At 43.9% G+C, this 11,883-nt stretch overlaps 1 protein-coding gene across 6 annotated transcripts in view; it reads left to right on the top strand.

Moving 5' to 3' along the window:
• The window catches only part of LOC108241504 (cytoplasmic dynein 1 intermediate chain 1), a 56,974-nt gene that overhangs the window by 5,419 nt on the left and 39,672 nt on the right, over positions 1–11,883 (top strand). The gene's annotated exons all lie outside the window — the stretch shown is intronic.

An 11,883-nucleotide genomic window follows, 5' to 3' on the forward strand; every position in this document is an offset into this window, starting at 1 on the left:
GTGTGTGTGTGTGTGTGTGTGTGTCGAGGGGAAGAAAGAGGAAGGCAGCACCTGCCTGTGTTTCTGGCTGCGTGTTTGTTCAGGCCGCTTTCTTTTTGTTGTTGTTTTTTTTTTAGGGTTTTAGGCCGCAGCTACACTGACAACTTCATGTTTATTACTACCTAAGCATCAGAATGAACAAACTATCTGTACGTTAGTTATGTTTTTTTAGTGTGAAGGTTTTTCTGTTTTTTTTTGTGTAAGCATTTTCATTTTCTAAAACACTTTCTTTTAATAATTAAATGAGCATCTGTAACAGATACCAAGATAAGTTTGGTGTTTTATCCCAAATACTACTGCTTTTTTTCAATTTGTTGTCGTTTATTATTACTTTTTTCTGGATTTGCTTCCCTCATTACCTCTCTTCCTGCTGCTTTTCCCTGGATCTTTCTGTCTTTTTGTTGTTATGGAATATTCCAAAGAATTTTGGGCGTTTTATGATCACATAGATGCTCCTGTCTTGTCTTCTTGAACTCCTAAGTTGAGAAAAAACCCCAACAATTTATTAGTATTTCACAGAGGTTGCTGCAGTTCACAGTCTGTTCTGCGTGGAGATGCCACCGGGGGCATGAATTTTCAAAATAACTTACAAAAATAATTTGATTTCACAATAAAACTAATTTACTACAAGTGGATATCAATGTAATTGTAAAAAAAACCTAGCAGACAAGTCAGGGACTCTCCTATATCCTCATGAACTTTTGACCTCCTGATCTCATGTTTGGTTGTTTGTTTGTGTGTGTGTGTGTGCGAAAGAGAGAGAGAGTTTTAAGCTTGTGTGACTCTTAAGCGACGAGGCGTTTTCTTTCCGTGACCAGCTTTTCTGTCTGCTTGTCGTGACGCCCGAGTATTTTTCCTTCTCCTTTCAGATGCTCGCAGATCTGTCCGTAACAAGTTTCTGTTGTCTCAGACAATCGGGTTAGCCCCAGTCACGGTTGGCTCCAGCTATTAATTTCCACCCTAATTGTTATGAAAGGGCTCGGTTGTTGCGAGGAAGAACGCTTCGTCTAAGGACAGAGCGGGGCAACTAAAGGAGGACTTGTGTTGTCTGTGTGACTTTACCAGGAGCTACTGAGGTCAAACAAAGTGTGCTGGCTCGTGTGGTTCCTTCAGTCCAGGAGTGTCCAATCCTGGTCCTCGAGGGCCTCCATCCTGCATGTTTTCCTTGTTTCTCTGCTTCAACACACCTGATTCGAATCAATGGGTGATTAACAGGCTTCTGCAGAACATGAAGAAGTGATTTAACCACCGAATCAGGTGTGTTGTAGCAGAGAAACAAGGAAAACATGCAGGATAGTGGCCCTCCAGGACCAGGATTGACCCCTGCTTCAGTCCGCTGAACCAAACTACAAAGTCAATAAAAACAGCAGCAACAAAACAGGTGGACGGTGGGTTAGTTGCAGTTTTATAGCTTTACTTTAACAATATGATCATGTTTACACAAAAGACCTGGATGAAAAATAATAAACCTCCCCCCCCAAAATTGGAAAACAAATCTATCTGAAATAAAACAACAAATGGGAGAGTCTGTCTGTAAGGATGCTAAGACATGAAGTAGATGTTGTGTACAAAATCAAATTAAAAATACAAAGAAACTACTCCATATTAAAGGGGGATCTGCAAACTATAAATAAGCAAACGAACTAATAAAAAAGAACTGAAACTTAAGACAAAAGATGGAATTGCAGTAGTGTTGTGGAATATTGTGAAAATGTTATCAGCCAATAAATCCACATTTTCTTCTTCTTTTTTTTTTTTAATCTGTCATCACGATGCTCTCCTCGTGCTTCAGCGTTTCGGCTGCTATCATCTAAATCAGCTGCTGTTCTGTTCAGCACAGCGGGGGTCCGGCCGATTGCCAAGAATATTATCAGCATGAAATTTGCAATTTTTTGCGATTTATTACGATTCATTACGATCTTGCAGGAACAGCCCTAATATTATCATTAATGGACTGTTGGAGTGAATTGTCTTTACAGAAGCACTAATTGTATACTAAGTATTTTGCATCTGCTAGTTTGAGTGTCTGCACGCCATAAAACACCTACAGCATATTAGCTTGCAGCAGAAAGAAAAAGAAAGCAAAAAAAAAGTAAAAGAAGACGGAACAGAAAGTTGGTCGTAGGTGAGGAGAAACCTAAACAGAAGATCGACGCTAATGTTGGAGAAGCCACAGCTCTGGTCCTGAAGCAGTAATTGTTCTCTGAGATAAAACTCTGTGCGTATTTGGGTATAATTTGATATTGCAGCGTCGGAAAAAACCCCTCTCGGGGTTAAAAGTTCAGCGCTTTATGTTAAGGTTTGGGCGTCTTCATGCAAAACTTTGAGTCTGGGATCTTTTTTTTTTTATTTCTTTTGCAATATTTTCTAGGCCGTTAGTTTTCAGGCTCTGCACAGCTCAGGTCGGTCATGAATTCACTCCTTGAAGGAGGCTTTCTTCCCACATTTAGTGGACTGCTAATGGCCTTTAATTTGAAAACAAACCTCGTGTTCTGGCTCTACTCTGAAAAGAAAAACACATCTACCCTCGCACATAAGCATTCAGACTTTTATATATATTAACACATATCTGCATAAACATATTCACAGAAATGTATACATGCGGACACACATATACAACCCCACACACACGTCACATAACTTCCACATTTTTCATTAATAGAGTCAAGAAATCAAACTCTAAATTTATTAAATGATCCTGACCGTTGGCAGCACAGCGGTCCAGTTTCAGTGTTTACTTTAGTGTTTCTCCCACAATCTCCCGAGTCCATTAAATATCCTTAAATACGCCCTGAACTTTAGATTTTTATCAACAGCTTTATAAAAAAAAAAAAAAAAAAAAGAAGTGCCTCAGGGTTTAATCCAATAGGACTGGCCTTTCAATTACCTCCAGAGTTGTTAGAATCCACGTCTGGGGCTCATTACGACGAGGGTTGAATAGTTTACAGAGTCAGCTTAGAGGAGTTTGTTTGTTATATGAATTTGTCTGGTTGGAGTATAGCAGGGGAAAACACTCACAGGGCTTGGTGTGAAGTGATAAAGTCCGTGCAGGAACCATAAAACCGAGTGATGACACGGAGTCAGAAAGGGGTGAAACATGCTGCCGAGGTTTTCACCTTTTAATTTACTGTAATATATATCATGTTTCAATCAACCTCTTGTTAATCATCTGTCTCCTCGAAGCCATCTGCTGCGTGCAAACTTCAGTTTTCTCCCTGTGGCGTGAAACCTGGATTAGCTTTGACAACAGGCAGATCGTCACAGGCAGATGGGTCGCGTCTTGGAATACGAAAAACCTGCTTCAAGTAGTCGGGAGCAGTGATCCGAGCTCAAAGCAGCTCATTAAAACTAAAAGAGGGGTTGTGCTACAACACAGGAAGTCCGATCTTTAGCTCACAACACATCAACGACTTATCAGTGTCCGCATGAAAGTAAAATACAGCGTTTAGTTGTTTTTTATTCTACCTATGTAAGCCTAACATTGAGGGGGAATAAAAGGTTCCTATTTAGTTTGTTGAACCTCTGTGGTGTAAGAAAGCAGAGGGAAATATTAACTGCATGTAGTGCACTTTAAGGGCAACCTCTGTGGCTTTTGTCTGTAATGAAGATCTGTTAATACGTGGAAGCTAATGCGACTGCACCAGCTGTGTCACGGGAACCCGACGCTGCCGAAGAGGTTTCATTTCCACGGTTTGCTCTGCAGCGTTTCAGGTCAACGTGTGATAATTGCTGCGAAGTGAACACATTACGGGAGGTGTGAAACAGTGACCTCAGCCGCGTTTCGTTTGTTGTTTTTCTTTTCTCCGAGACGTTCTACAATCCAGCTCAAACAGAAGGATGACATAACAGACCAGATCAGAGTGTGTGTGTGTTTTCTAAAGGATCTCGAACTGTTCAGCTCGGCGCCTTGTCTTTTGAAAGCGTTACAGCCCCGAGGTAACGGTTTCTTGTATTTCTGCGCGTCCGCATTCACGCCGCCTTTTCTCTTATAATCTTAACCGCGATGGCTTTCCTTTCATGCGCTCACGATCATCTTCATAAAAGAAGAAGAAAAGCAAAAGAAACTGCTGTCAAAAGGGCACAGCCTTCACTCCTGCTTTACATTGCCGAATCGATGCGGGGTCCAACACGGTTTCTGTCAAAACGATCAAGGCTGTTAAAACACAGAGAACCCCTTAGATGTTAGAAGAAGAAGGAGAAAAAGTCTCTGCAGTGCCTAAGGTATTCCAAGCAAGTCACAGATGATTGCGATTTTCTCCCATGATCACCGTATAATAAGGTACATGAACCTTTCTTCATCTTCCTCCCTCAGTTTTTTTTTTTCTTTCCTCGGCCAAAATGGCCGTCACTCAGAATAATATTTGTCATCTGATGAGCGCTCGAGAGGAGCAGAAACGCACTTTTGTGTTTCTCTTTTTCCCTCAATGAACCTTCTCATGTTCTTCTTCTCGGTTTGCATTTTGTTGAACTTGACTTTTTTGACATGCGGGCCCCCTCCTTGTTGTGTGTGTGTTTTCATACATGTGTAAAACACCAGTGGGTCTTTAACGTTTGCCTGGGTGGTCTCTGCTCTAAGATCCCTTCGACTCTCCTCTCCAGGGTTTTTTTTTTAAATTTAAACCGGTGCACGGCTTCAGCTCGCCCTCTGCTCAAAGAGCCGCTTTGGTTTTAGTGTTTTTTTTTTTTGACACTTTATGTGACAAGGTTGATATGACTCTTTCTTACATTCTGAGTTAAAAAATGTCCAACTTTATCCGCAAACAAATGAGCTCCAGACATCCTCCAAGAAAAAATTAAAATTATATATATTGTTTAGAATAGTTACAAATCAGCTATCTTTGAAGTTGTTCTATTATATTCTAGTTCAGCAGATTTAAACCTTACATTTCTAGGTTTTTATCACCATTAGAGCACGATCCAGCTCTCAAGTTTGTCTGGAGGAGCCTTGCAGTTCCTTGTTTGTCCAGCAGGGAGCACTGTTGACACACGTACTGTTTGCTTCTCTTAAGCTTCCCCAACCAGAAACGATAGATGCTTTGTGAGATTTCCGTATGAAATAAAATTGAATTACAGTCCTATAAACAATTACAGTCTGTCATCTAATCTCCATCACGTGTTGCATTTATTAGACTTAATTAATTCAACAGAACCAGGCTGGTTTAGACGGCGGTGCCGTCGTTGCCTTGTAAGTGTAAAAGGCGAGCATCTGTAAATACTTTTTGTCTATTTTTGTAGAACCTGGAAAGGTTTGACCTTTAGCTGGCCTATAAAAAAAAATCTCTGCCCCATATTACGGTAAGACAAAAAGAAACACCATTGTCATCAGAGTGGGGAAACGCAGACCACCAATCAGCGTCCGAGCCACACACACACACTCACAAACACACACACAGCTGTCTGAGTGACACAAACACCAGCTCAGATGACGCGATGAAAGTGAGTCTGTGCCACAACAGTTTATATATATATATATATATATGACATTTTCTTTCTTTTGGTACCTCTCTCCCCTTGACGTTTTTTTTTTTTTTTTTTTTTTGACAGTTTGGAAAGTTTGAAGTCATGGGTTTTAATCAGGGCCCTGCGGTGGGGCTCAGAGCATGGCATGGCCATGATGGCTCATTTTAAAGCTGTTGGTCTGGGTCCAGTCCAAGTCTGGGTGGCACTGGTAAAAGGAGGGTGTGTGTGTGTGTGTGTGTGTGTGTGTGTGTGTCCTGGACAGAGAGGAAAAAGAGAGCATCTAGCAGCCCACGGCACTCTGCAGAGTTTGCCACAGACCCTTAAAGGACTGCATTAATGAAACGTGTGGGCTCACGTGTGTTTATGGTGTCTACACACACCCACACACACACACACACACACACACACACGTATACAAAGTTTGATCAGTGTGTGGAAGTGTGGTGAAGAGATGCATTAATCTAAATCCTGCTGTGGGTTTTAGCGTTGCCGGTTTTACATCAGGTCCTGCTGCTAATGTGTTGCTATGGGGGGAATATTTTTACCCCTACTGTGGCAATCATGGCTTGATGAACCATGATGAATTTTAAATATTATTTTTTTATTAAAATAAATGGAAAGGGGCAAATAAAAAAAAAAGTTTGGAAGATTATTTCTGCCTGACTTTTTATGCCTTTACACTTTGTCCTAAATAAAATCCTGGGGCCACTTCATGGGGGGAAAAAGTATTTTCACAAGCAATCACTCAACTTCCTGAAGTCTTTCACAATAGTGGTATTGTTGTGTCAAGAGGTCGACTGGTAAGGGGTTCATTAGATTAAAAGACATTTAATAAAAACATTTCTGCACATGCTGACTGCAGGGAATTGACGGAATATCATAGGCTCAAAACCCTCCAAAAAACTACAAACTTACCTTTTTCCCTGGTAGGTAAGATGTTCCTTCGAATGTTAGCATAATATCCCGAAGAACGTCTTTTAAAGTCTGCCACTGTTGTGCCAAAAAGCAGCATTCCCAACATAAAAAGACACCGTGGATGTGGAGAGAGCTGTTTGATTGACACGAGGCTGCTCTGCCCACACACGTGCCTTCCTGCTCACCCTCTTCCTGCGCTCAGGCCCGGCCCGCGCCCGTTACTTTAAAAATGGCGGCGTTAATTGTCAAATCGGTCTGCGGTGTGTGTTTTTTGTTTTTTCCCCAAGAAGTTACAGCTGCGATGTCCGTCCGCCGCTGTGCGGGGATCAGCGAGATTCCCGCTCAGGTCGCACTGGCCTCTCACCTCCCAGAAAAATATCTGCTCGACTTCACAAAATGGGTTTGCTCCAAACCTGCAATTTTCCTTCCTACCTGACTAACACAGGTCCCCTAAAATGTTAGCTGTGTTTCTCCGCGCTCAGACAAAGAGGATGGGTGGTTTAACTGTCAAACAAAAAAAAAAAAGAAAGAGGAAAAAAAACAAGTAATGCTCAGCAGAACTTATTTAAACCTCTACATCCAGAAATGAATCACTGTTATATGCTTTTATCAAGAAAGGCCAGCATCAAAAAAAAAAAAAAAAATGATTGTAATTTTTTTTACGAGACATCGAGCTTCCAAACAATAATTTACAGGAGGTGAGGCGTAAACAATGTGGAGAATTCCCCTGACGCCTCGGGTCAGTCGCAGGGAGTGCAGAGGTGATGGAGTTGCATTGCAAATGTGTGTGTGTGTGCGCCTTTGTCTAAAAATAAGAGATTGTGTGTGTGTGTGTGTGTGTGTGTGTGTCGTGCCAGGGCCACATTAGAGGAGGCTTTTAAGTCTCGTTGACCTCCTCCTACTCCTCTGCTCCATGCCTGTGTTGTGGTCTTCTGAGCAGCCCGCAGCTCAGAACCCCTGCAAACTTTGTATTTCCATCTGAAATGTCTATATAATGCCGTAGAATTATTCCCAGTGGGTGGGAACGCTCGCAGATCCTGACGGATTTTTTTTTTTTGCCCTCCTCGCTTCCATATCAGCATTTCCTCTCGTTTCTCTAACGTGATGAGATTACCCCCCCCCAAAAAAAAAAAAAAAAAATTACGAGTTCTGTCAGCTTTGATTGCGTGACTCAGCGGAGTAGTCACCTCTGAGCTGCTGTGATAAATCTGCAGCTCTGCCCGTTGTTGGAACCTAGTCTCAAACCCCCCCCCCTTTGATAACTACGCCAAGTATTCCCTTAACACGCTTCAACCGTCTAGCTTCGAGTCTGGATTGAGTTCAGAATAAAAACTTAGCTGACGCTTTGATCCCTGACAAACGCCGCTCTGACACACCGTGCCGTTGTGCCTCACGCTCCAGCCGAAGGGGAGCGGCAGACAGCGTACATCTTTATACGCCGTCAGTGTTTTTCCTCCTCCTCACACGCTCAGTGGTAACCTCCAGCTGTGACATAATACAAAATGTTTAAGCTAATGAAACTCGCAGCAGTTGATCAGGCTTCATTAAGACTGTTTTTTTTTTTTTTTACTTTAATCCACAAACATATCAGCCCGTTACTCTCACCTGAATTGTTGCGCTCTTTCGCCTGTCATTAGAATCTGCTCTACGCCGTGAAAACTCGAAGCCTTAATAGGCTTCTGTAGTGTAGCTGGTTGCGTTACTCGCCTCCATCGCCCGGGTAGAAAAGAAGTCGCAGACTTGTATATCGTTTGGACCAGCTTTAAATCAGATTACAACAACCGCTGGCCCCCACCACACGGGACAATGACCCCAATATGGCGTAAAAAATCAGCCAGATAACGGAATATCATTTCAGGGTGCACGTTAACACAACCTAACCCATTATGCGTGATAGGTTGTGGTAGTTTGTGGAGGGTTGTGAGCATTAACAGAACTTGTGGCGGTTCATCACGGTGGCGGTTACTGGGGTCCTGGGTGGAGCACGGGGGGAACCATGGCGTGCATGCACCAGCGTGGCTTGGTCACCAAAAATTGGAAGCAGGTCTGGCTGTGCTGGCCTCATGTCTACGCTATGACTGTGATCGTGATAAGATCAGGGAAACGACCTGCTGCGTATCTTGGTATCTTTGGCGGTAATGTCGTGTTAGGGGAGTGTGATCCTGACAGGGTGGGTGCACAGAAGGCAGCTCAGGCTCACGAGAGTGTCTTAATACTTCATGTGTATTTGCAGAGTATGTAAGTCTGAATTGGGCTTTGTTAAACTCCAAACATCACCTGCAGGAGACGTGTCGGTTGGGTGGGTCGTCCTTGGATGTGACCCCGGACACATTTGCATTTACCCTGCAAAAAATAATGCTGCCCTATGTGTCCCAAACCACCTCTCAATGTGGTGTAAGCTATCCGATTTTTCGAATTTCTGGCAGGCCTTCAGTCTTCTACTGAAGTCAAGTCAAATTTTTTCATATAGCAGTTTATAACAAGGCGGTTCAAAGTGCTGTACATCATGAAAACGCAAAAAATAAACGAATCTAAAACGAGTCATACTAAAGATAAACTGAGGAAAACCAAACTAAACTGATAATAAGCTAACATAAACTAAACTAGGATTTTAAAACCTAAACTAAATACAAGCTAAGATAGACTGAACTAAACTAAATGTACCGGAAGGCCAACTAAGAGTTGAAACATTTCAATAAAAGGCCAACTAAAGGTGTCAGAAGGCTTTAAATAAGGGAAGATGAAGTTACCTGAGGTGTAATTGTGGCCAGTGCAAAGGCAGTTCTTGCTGTTTTCCACATTGATGCTCAAATAGATGTAAATTTGATTTTCTATATTAATCCACAGTTGCAGAAGGTGAATTTTTAGGTTATATTAACACGTGTTGTTACAGACATACAAGCGGCTCAGTTAAGTTTTGCACATTTCTTTGTTCACCCGAAGCACCAGAATGAGACTTTCCCTTAAGGTGTGCACAGCGGATAAGTTTGTCCAGCATTCGCACTTTTACACACCTACGTCTGCCCGTATGGCCTGTATATCTCCACGCTACGCCCACATACCCGCTGGGCCGTTTGGAATTGACTCGGACCGGTCAGCATGAGTAAGCAGCCAGGGGAAGATTGAAGCAGCCAGATGCAGAGGCTCGGGGCTACCGAAGATATCATTACCCCAAGCATGTCGCCGACCAAAACGGGAGCCCCCCAAGTGGAGTTTCATCAAGGTGGACCCCCCGCCCGCGTCGAGTGGGAGTGTACCAGTTAAACGGTCGTCCCGCGGCGAGGAGAGGTATTAAGCGGCAGGTGGAACGAAAACGCATCTCGTGACTGGAATGAGGTTGGAGAAGGAACGCGAGCAGACACTCGCGGGCTGGCAGACACACTCACGCTGGGAAATTGTCTCTTACGATTTCCTTTCCCTGCTTCTTTTACAACGCGATAGGAAAGCCACGTGGTGCCTCTCCGTGCGTTCGCTCCAACGTTTTACATAAAATTTCGGATTTGTCATTTCTTTTCTCTCTTTTTATTATTATTTTTTTCTCGAGCGTCATTCGCGACGGTTTTCGCCTCGCCTCGAGCACTCGTAAAAAAAAACAAAAAAAAAACACATCTGAAAACTTCCACTCAAGGGGAAATAGTGGGGATATTTTTGGTGCAGGACTTTTGACAGAACAAGTTGATGCATGGCCGTTGGCGGAGACATCAGCAGTATCTTCGTACAGGAATTGGACCGTCTTCCCCCCCCCCTCAGTGAGGTAACCCATAAACCATGAATCATGTTCCTTTGCTCCAGACTCCTGCGGTCCCGAGCTCTGACAGTTTGACCACTGCTCGATGTGGTCTCCCTCCTCTCCTCACGCTCCTCCCAGCCCCATCGCCACACATTCCAACCGCCGGACCAGTCATGTAAGGTCAAACAAATAAAGTGGACCGAGCATCTTCCTCCCAGAACTCGACGCTGAAAAGAGACGCAGCTGCTTAAAACTAATTACGGAGGAGAAATTTAAAAAAAAGGGGGTTTACCTGTACCTTTTTCTTTAATTCCCGTTTGTTTAAGCAGCTCAGACACAGAGCTGCTTTGGCAGTCTGCCTGTCTGCTCCTCTCTGGTCTTTCTGCTCCAAACTGGTGGGTCACTGGTGTTTGGATCCGTTCTGCTCGCTGTTAACCACCAACTTGGATAGAACCTCAACTCTGTGCTTAGTCATTTATTATGCGCACACAGTATGAAAATTAAAGTCATACATCAAGCGTGCCTTGTAGAAAGGAGAAATAAAATAAAAAAAAACAAAAAAAAAAAGCAGACGTGGGATATGAAAGGATGGACTCCGAGGCCCAATATCACAATGAGGCTAAGGCCAGGATTTATTGTTCTAATGATAATAAAGTGAATGGGGTAATCACCGGTTCCAGTCGGAGTTTCAGCTTTTTAAAGAGAAGCGGGGAGTTTATCAAAAGCTTAGCCAAGCGCGAGTGATAAATGGACAGTTCATCCGGTGCAAGAGTGGCCCTTGAGCGAGTGGTTTTAACAGTGCCCCGGGCCACACTCCAGCTGAGTTAAACACACTCTGACGTGTGTGTGTGTGTGTGAGAGCGAGACATGACATTTCTGAGGGTGTGATGTAGTCACTTCCTCCCACTGGACTGAGCAACTGTTGTCAGCCTGACCCTGCCAGTTAACCCCTCGCCACCCCTGGCACCGCGGGCGAGGGCTCCCGCCGCCGGCGGAGAGAAAGACGGCTTGTGTGCGCGCGCTGCGTTTGCGCTGGCGGACCGCAGGTGTCTGGCCGCGGTGTCAGGGTGTTAAGAGGTCTTCGGAGAGGCCCCCCCCCCCGACTCTCAGCATCTGGGCGAAACCGAAAAAAAGAGGAAAGGTTGGCGAGGGTTAGCAACACATCGCCCCGAGGGGGTTGCTGGGGCGGCAGTGGACAAGCAGGTGCCTGTGTTGACAGTAACCCTTCGTACTTGAACTGGAGACATGCACACACACACACACACACACACACACACACACACACACACACGCTTCACAATAAATTCTGGAGAGTCAAGCATAATTGCGGAGCCTGATTGGAGTGAAGGCAGAGGGAATCCCCTTTTACACACACATCACAGGATCTTTATTCTTGAGGTCAAAGGTGAACGGGGAGGGAAAGGAAGGCCCGCAGAAGTCAGATTTCCTGCTCGCTGTGTGCTGGTTTGGGATTTTGGCTCCCGCTGACCGATAAGTCCGCTTGTGTGGATCACGTCTGACAATCACCGTTAAACCTCAGTGTTTACTGAATATACGGCTGCAATACAACTTTTTTTTTTATGTTTTTCTAAAACAAACAAACAAACAAAAACCCCACAAATACCTCTCTGTCTGTAAATGCAACCCATTTGGGAGGGAATGTTAGTCAGGTGTACCGGTGCATGTCTGGGAATGATTATTTTGTTAAAAAGGAAGAGGGGGTTGGGGGGGGGGGGGGG

The sequence above is a fragment of the Kryptolebias marmoratus genome, linkage group LG5 (assembly GCF_001649575.2).
Source record: "Kryptolebias marmoratus isolate JLee-2015 linkage group LG5, ASM164957v2, whole genome shotgun sequence".
Classification (NCBI taxonomy): domain Eukaryota; kingdom Metazoa; phylum Chordata; class Actinopteri; order Cyprinodontiformes; family Rivulidae; genus Kryptolebias; species Kryptolebias marmoratus.